The sequence below is a fragment of the Felis catus genome, chromosome B2 (genome assembly GCF_018350175.1).
Source record: "Felis catus isolate Fca126 chromosome B2, F.catus_Fca126_mat1.0, whole genome shotgun sequence".
Lineage (NCBI taxonomy): Eukaryota > Metazoa > Chordata > Mammalia > Carnivora > Felidae > Felis > Felis catus.
In genome coordinates, this window is record NC_058372.1 from 123,984,642 (window position 1) to 123,993,283 (window position 8,642).

The following is an 8,642-nucleotide window of genomic DNA, read 5'->3' on the forward strand; positions in this document are numbered from 1 at the left end:
TGTCTCCCTCTCTCTCTGTCCCTCCCCCGCTCACGTTCTGTCTCTCTCTGTCTCTCAAAAAATAAAAAATTAACCTATTGTGGGAAATGTTAACACACAAGAAAGAGTATAACGAACCCCCATGTATCCGTCATCTGGTTTCAACAGTTACTAACATTTTGCCAGATTTGCTTTATCTGTCACTCCCTCTTTGTTTCTAGATTATTTCAAAGCAAATCCCAGCTGTGTCCTCACACCCACAAGTACATCAGTGTGCATCTGTAATGGATAACTGTTCGCTTTCCACAACCACCATTTTCATACCTACCTAAATTATCTTTAGTGTCATCCAATGCTAAGTACGTATTCTAACTTCTCAGATTGTCCACTGACAGACATAGTCCTACTGCTTTGGATTGCTCCCATTGCTTAAGGCTCTTTCATTCTGGAACATTCCCTTATAATTTTTCATCCTATTAACTTGTTGGGGGCAATTGGGTCGTTTCTGTAGAAGAGCCCACATTCTGGATTTGGCTGATGCCTTTCTTACGGCATCGCTTTCTGGGGGCACCTGGGTGGCTCAGTTGGTTAAGTGTCCGATTTCGGCTGTGATGATCTTGCGGTTCGTGGGCTGGAGCCCCACATTGGGCTCTGTGCTCACAGCTCAGAGCCTGGAGCCTGCTTCGGATTCTGTGTCTCCCTGTCTTTCTGCCCCTCCCCCGCTCGTGCTCTGCCTCTCTCTTTCTCTCTCTCTCTTAAAAATAAATAAACATTAAAAAAATCTACCTTGTTTTTCTGTACTGTACTTTGTATTCAAGTCGGGTTCCATGAGGCAAGAATCACATACAGGTGGAGCTGTGTGTCCCATCGAGTCGCATCCTGTATGAGCTACCTGAATGCCTTCCCAGAGGAATCTAAAGCCTCCAATTCACCTCCCCTCTTTCTCTCTGTTCTTCCTCCCGTCTCTCACCCGGGTTTAAAAATTACAATTCTTTAGTCAGCATGATGAACATGAGCATTTGACCATAAGTCATCAGGGCTTCTAAAATAGGAAGTGACTTATAATTAGCAAATTATCTCTGACTCAGAAGAATGGCACAGCAACGGGGACATAAGGCACGTTTGGAGGATGGCAAGGTTGCCAGTCAGGGCTGGGCTCCAATCTGGAGCTGTGGATGGACCTCCGCGGGACCAGGGGCCCTAGAAAGCACACGCACAATTTTGTGCTGGGGCGTGTACGTTACTCTTCTGAGGTGGAGACGATCAGTGGCTCTCTTCAGAGTCTCAGAAATGGATGATTTCCCAAAACAAAAAACAAAACAAAAAAAAAAACCCCAAAGAACCTCATCACACAGAGGGCTGAGAAATGAGACAAGAGACACTGGCTTTGCTTCACCTGCCCCGGATCTCCACTTCCAGGGCTGTGAAATGTCACCTTCGTAACACACAAGGGTAGAAGGTCATACAGTCCCAAATTGAACTCGTAAGAGTCTATCCCTGCGTCCTTCCTTTCATACTCAGGGAAGGGTGCCATCTTCCTGGCCACTCTAGATGTTTTTCCCCTCATTCCACATCCAAACTTCGTGAAGTGTATCTCCAAAATGTCCCTCCAATCCACCCCTTCCCCTCTATCCTTGCGCCACTCCGGCCTGGGCCCCAGCCTCCTTCTGTCTTTTTGCCTCCGCTATCCCCTTTCTGGCCCTCCCAGTAACTTTACTGGTCACCTATGCTTGTAAACCAGAGACCTGGGGATGCTTCTCCTCCAATTAAGGCTTCCTGGTGCCTTTCTACTGCTCCCAAAGCTGGGTGCCCGCAACAGAAGACACAGGAAGAAAATGGGAAACCTCTGACTTCATTATGCGAGTATTCGATACACGAATTACCACCGGTTTTCTTCCTTTATCAACATCGGAAGTCACTGTCACCTGAGCAGTCTTGAAGGACCTGTGAGTTGCTCAGCTCAGAGGGGGTGGCGGTGGCACCTTCATTCAGTTGCTTCCTGCAGGTTGAGACAAATTCCATTCGAATTCTCCCACGTTACACGATTTTGTGGCCAAAACTGATGTAGGTGTGCCGCCTATAAACTTTCCCATCTGTACACTTAAACTTGGAGACCATAATTTTTAGTCTGTTTAAAAATTATCCAGGGGCGCCTGGGTGGGCCAGTCGGTTAAGCGTCCGACTTCGGCTCAGGTCACACGGTTCTTGAGTTCCAGCCCCACGTCGGGCTCTGGGCTGACACCTTGGAGACTAGAGCCTGCTTCAGATTCTGCGTCTCCCTCTCTCTCTGCCCCTTCCCCACTCAGAGCCTGTCTCTCTCTCCCTCTCTCTCTCTCAAAAATAAACATTAGAAAATAAATAAATAAAAATTATCCGAATAGAGGCCCCTGCATGGCTCAGTCGGTTAAGCGGCCCACTCTTGGTTTTGGCTCAGGTCATGAACTGTGAGGTCAAGCCCCACATCGGGTTCTGCACTGGCAGAACTTGAGATTCTCTCCGTCCCTCTCTCTCTGCCCCTCCTCCGTTCTATCAAAATAAATAAATAAACTTAAAACATTTATCCAAATGAAGAGTTTCAGGGGATTCAAACCCATTTGTTGGAAATATCAACATAGCTTTACGCCTTCCCAACTAACCCACTTCAAAGATTGGAGTGTACTAGCTGAGTTTCAAGAAACACCATGGCATAGTTGGCAGCTGGAATGAAATGTAATTCACCCTGAATAAGGAGGCACGACAGCTTTTTTCTTTTTCTTTTGCTTTCTATTGTTTTTCAATAGTCTATAGCTATGCTTTCCAGTGGCTGGCAGTCATTAACATCAAGGATCACAATACAGCAAACTTAGACTTTGTTATGGCTTTATTGCAAAGTGATAGAATGACTTTAACAAAACAATGAAATATATTTATTAACTTTATTTCTTCTTCTTGAGAGCAAAAGGTGTCTTACCATTAATAAAAAAATTATTATTTTAGAATATTACTTCGTCTTTATCTCAGTGTTTTGAAATCCCTACATTTTGTGATTCTTAATTTTTTTTAATTTTTTTAATGTTTATTTATTTTTGAGAGAGAGAGAGAGACAGAGCGTGAGCAGGGGAGGGGCAGAGAAAAAAGGAGACAGAATCCAAGCCTGGTTCCAGGCTCTGAGCTGTCAGCACAGAGCCCGACACGGGGCTCGAACCCACGAACCGTGAGATCATGACCTGAGCTGAAGTCAGATACTTAACTGACTGAGCCAGCCAGGCCCCGGACCATCTTAACCATTTTTTTTTTATGTTTATTTATTTCTGAGACAGAGCATGAGTGGGGGAGGGGCAGAGAGCGAGGGAGACACAGAATTCGAGGCAGGCTCCAGGCTCTGAGCTGTCAGCACAGAGTCGGATGTGGGGCTCGAACCCACGAACCGTGAGATCATGACCTGAGCCCAAGTCGGACGCTTAACTGACTGAGCCACCCAGAGACCCCTGCCCCGGTGAGTCTTATGCACACACTTTGGAGACAGCTGTAGAGAACATTCTGCAAATTTCTCTACCTCTTTGCCTTTTCTTAGGAAATGTTTCTGGATGCCCTTTCTGCCTTCCTCTGTCCTCTCCCTTCTCCCTTCACCAGAATCTGGCAGAATTCCTTCCTTGCATTCTGCGTTCTTCCAGATATGATATTGTATGATATGATATTGAACTTGATATGATAGTGAACTTGATATTTTGTAAAAAGAAATTTAATTTCAAGCCCTGGCTCCATTGCCTGTCAGTTATTCAGATTTGAGCAAATTGTCTCATGTCTCTGAGTCTCAGTTTTCTCAACTGTAAAATGTTCATTAAATGTTTTCTAAAATATATTATGGAACTTCCCCCCCCCCCCCATCCTATCCAAAAATGTCCTTTTCTGTCAGCAACTAAGCTAATAGCCCTCAGCCCTGAGGACATGCTCGAATCACCCAGAGGACTTTTAAACCATGCCAAGGTCCAGAGATTTCCACCTTTAGTTGGCCTGACATGGCACTCTTGGGTATTGGATTTTTTTTTTAAGTTCAGGTGAATCTAATATGTAGCCAGGAGTTGGAATCCGTAGTAGCCAAAAGAGCATTCTTTTCACAGAGGCAACGAAGGGAAAGAGAACACAATTACAGTGTGTACCTGGGGTGTTTGAAGAAGGCAGGTGTTTGAAGAAGGCAGGTGGTGCCTTCTGCGGGTGACCAGCTGGTCATCTGCAACCCCTCCAGGTGGCATTGATTATCACAACGGGCCTTTTTCGGCATAAAAGCTCCATCTCCCAGAGGCAATATCATATAAACCAAGATCAGAGACATACTAGTGTGTTGGTAATTTACGTGAGAACAATTGTACCAAAGAGGTGCAAACACTCGCCCTGTCTGGTCAGCGCGCCCACTTCTCAGAGGCTCACCCCATGAGAATCCATATGAGCAGGAAGCCTGGCAAGCCCGGGATCAGATCAAGGGAAGCTAGTGGCTGAGTTCGTGGGACGGATCCCCCCTCGGTGTGGTGGGATATACCCATCTCCAGGTTCCAGTGCTCAAGTCTTCTTTTCCTGTAAGCAGGAGTCCAGGATGTTGCCCTTGCACTTGGTATTTAGATAGACCATGTCTGCCTTTGAGACCCTGCCCGTTCTTTGTGTCGCTACCCCACCCTCTGATTGGCCCACTTCCTCTAATCATGTCACCATCTGCAAGTAGGCCACAGTCTGTCTCTTCTGGTGACTTTGTACACTTCCGAACTGGCTTATTATTTAACCCTCAGAGGAAAATCCTATTTCCAACCAACACCCCCCATCCTAAGAATCTTGAGTTACCGGAATTTGGGAAATCCTTACGGTTTGTTACAATAAGCTTCAACATGATATTTTCAAATATTACTATAATAATACTTTATTATATCGAAAATGGCATCCAGCGGTCAGCCTACCAGTCTGACCAGCTGTGCGGAATCACAGCAAGAGAAGACATTATTTACAGCATGAAGAATTGTAGCAAACACCACCATGCATTTGCTCATATTAAGAAACTCGGAGCCGTGCCTGGTGGCTCAGTCGGTTAAACACCCCACTCTGCATTTCAGCTCAGGCCGTAATCTCCTGGTTCGTGAGATCAAGCCCCACATCAGGCTCTGCGCTGACAGCTTCGGAGCCTGCTTGGGATTCTCTGTCTCCCTCTCTGTCTGTCCTCCCCCACTGTCTCTGTCTCTCTCTGTCTCCCTCTCGAAAATAAATAAATAAACATTAAAAAAAAAAAAACCAAACTTGGTGTCCTAAAATGACTAAGGAAAGACATGGAATAAAGCCCACCCCCACCCTTCACCTACCCACCCCTTGCCTTTAAAACAATACTGATCTATTCATCTTCCGGTCCTATGATTCAGCGCAATTCTGCTCAGGGTTCAGGGACCCACACCTCATACAAGCCCTTGCTCCCCCAATTCTCCGGATCCGGGGTGTCCCCTCTCGACAGGTTTTGTGAAGGTGAAATCAATTTACATGTTGGTTGAATGCCGAACGTGTTTCACAGGTAGGTAATGCTCCTCTGTGAATTCCAGTTTTATAGTTAGATTTTCCGGTAGAGTAATGCTTCAGAAAATAGGAAATAGCCAGCACTTCATACTTTTCATGATCATCTTTTAAAAACTAAAATGAAATATGACTTAAACTTAAGTTTTAGAAAACTTAAAATGACCAGATAGAAGTCTGGTGGTTGTTTTTTTGTTGTAGTTGTTGTTTTTCTCTCAGGATTTAAACCCATCAGGTTTGTGGTTTTTTAAATTTTTTTTTTCAACATTTATTTATTTTTGGGACAGAGAGAGACAGAGCATGAACGGGGGAGGGGCAGAGAGAGAGGGAGACACAGAATCGGAAACAGGCTCCAGGCTCTGAGCCATCAGCCCAGAGCCCGACGCGGGGCTCAAACTCAGGGACTGCGAGATCGTGACCTGGCTGAAGTCGGACGCTTAACCGACTGCGCCACCCAGGCGCCCCTGGGTTTGTGGTTTTTTAAAGCAGGCACTTTAAGGTAAAAATAACTGTCACATTTCTAGCTGTGTCTCAGTTTTCAAAGTATTATAATTTCTCACTCGTGTCTGTAATTACATTTTACTTAAGACACCATATCCCAAGTGGAGAATATTTCAGATATTCAATATGTGAAGACCCAAAATGGCGACTGCTCTTCTTCTCTGAAATGGAGACCTCCGGCTTTCTAGGAGCCAAAATGGACCCGAAGGGAAAGTGTGCAAGATTTACTACTGGTAAAAAAGAGAAGAACGGTATTTAATAAATGGGTATTTAAAAAGAATGGTCTTTTTCACAGTGAAAAATAAAAACACAAGTAGTTTTGCAGAGTGGAAAAGAAATTGTTTCCACAGAAGCTTCTAGATCCACAGAAGGATTAGCCCTGTTGGCCTAGCACAAGCTACACAGGGCCCTTAGAGGCAGCAGAATAGCTTGTGGGCCTGTGGAAAATGTACCACAATTATTTTTAACCACAGAATTTAGAAACATTGCTTAAACTCACTTTATGCTTCTTTCATTGTCTACGTAGGATTTTGTATTTTTGAAGAAAGGACAACTTGATGTTCCAGGTATGAGTAAATCCACTAATGTCTCTTCCATCCTCAAAACACATTCAATATCATACCTGATTGTCAGAGAATTTGCTAACAGATGTCATAATAATATAGTTGGTATATGTTCCAAACCATCAGGTAAATATGGAATTACACTATACAATATTATTTAATACCAATGAAAATTAAATAAACTTAACCAGAAAATTTTTTAATACAAAAAAAAATTTTGTTAAGAAGATCGGAGAGGCACCTGGTGGCTCCGTTGGTTAAGCGTCCGACTTTGGCTCAGGGCATGATCTTGCAGTTCACGAGTTCGAGCCCCCCAGGGGGCTCTGCGCTGACAGTCTGGAGCCTGCTTCCCATTCTGTGTCTCCCTCTCCCTCTGCCTCTCCATCACTCATACTCTGTTTCTCTCTCTCTCTCTCAAAAATAAACATTAAAGAAAAGAAATTTAAAAAAATTAAAAAAAAAGAAGATAAAACATCTGTTCATTCAGAATCTACTGATTAGCTCTTTTAGGCTTCCATATCATCAGCCAGATTGCTTCTCATCTGGGCCACTACACCAACTTGTTAACTGGTCCTCTTGCTCTCTCAGTTATGATCTCTGCAAACCATCCTTTATAGGGTAGCCAGTGGCATCTTTTTAAATGTCCTTCTAATCATGTTCCCTGTCTTGGGACCCGTGGGACACCACAGAACTGAATTTCAAGGGCAGAGACTTGAATGAAGCTAGGGATCCCTGAACTCTGAGCAGAATTCACTTAAATACAGGCTTGATTTGTGTTGCCCTCCACAAACTTTCAGCTAAGTCCAAGCCCCTAAGCATGGCCCATGAGGCTCTTTGTGATGTGGACCTGTGGTTCTCTGGATACATGCACACCCACACAGAATCCAGGCGTGCCGGGGAGGCTACAACCTGGAACCTGCCTGTGACGTTCCCACTTTTATTCTGCACCACCTCTGTTCAGTAGCTGACTCCAATACAGCCCTCAGGATTCAAGGCAGTCCCCTCATCTGAAAAACACCATCTGTCTCCTTAGGGGCTTTTCCTCCCTGCTCCCATTCAGCTGTAACTTTCTAGTCGCTATTTTGTAATTATTGGTTAACTTCTTTGTCATCAGTGTGAATTTCTTAAGCTAGAGAAACTTACTTGTTTTGTGTCCCAAATGCTTAACCTGACACAGTTTGACACAGTTTAGACTTTGTTTGGAGCTCTAGTACGTTTCTTAGGGATCAGAATTTCATTTTTCTCAGGGTAAGTCCTCTCTACTTCCAGCCATGGGCCAAAACTGGACAGTGTATCTGTAGTTTCTTTCATAGTGATCACTGCTAATGAACTTCAACGAGAAGTCATGTCACCATTGAATTTAAGCCTAACAAGAACGTCACTACTGATTTTCATCGTGTATAAATGCATTATTTTTATGATTTTTAAGTGGCTCAGCTTGGTTATAAAGATCCTTTATTTGTATAGAATTTTTTAATGATGGTAGTGCTGATTGAATCAACTAGTTGACCAACTAAATCAAGTCTGGAGTTAAAGATCAACACTCGAAGATTTTGTTTTCCCTACTCAGGATATACGTTTCTTTACTTGCTCCCCAATAGCTCACCTTATCCTTACTCAAATTTCTTCTCTGTGTACCCCTTCAACAACATTTATTGTGTGCCTTTTATACTGCAAACTTGAAGATACAAAGGTGAATAAGACACATCCATCTCTTTGAGAGTCCCCGTCCAGAGAAAGAAACAAACTTGAGTACCAGAATTACAACACCATGGAGAAAGTGTTGGAATTGGTCAAAATTGTATCAGGAAAGAAAAAATACCACTCTAGAAATTCTAAGCAGGAAGGGATGTAATATAGGAAATGCGATGCCAACAGAACAGAACTGTTGGGGGAGAGAAGCTCAGGAAAAAAAAAAAATGCTTTCGATTTTCAAAAAGTAGAAAAAGGCAAGAATCACATTTCCATTCTGCCTATATCTGCTACCTGCCGTGGTCTCACAGGATAATGCTTTCGTTTGCTTTTCAATCTCTAGTGAGTTCTTCTCAGAGGGCCACCCTAAACAAGAGTCTTACT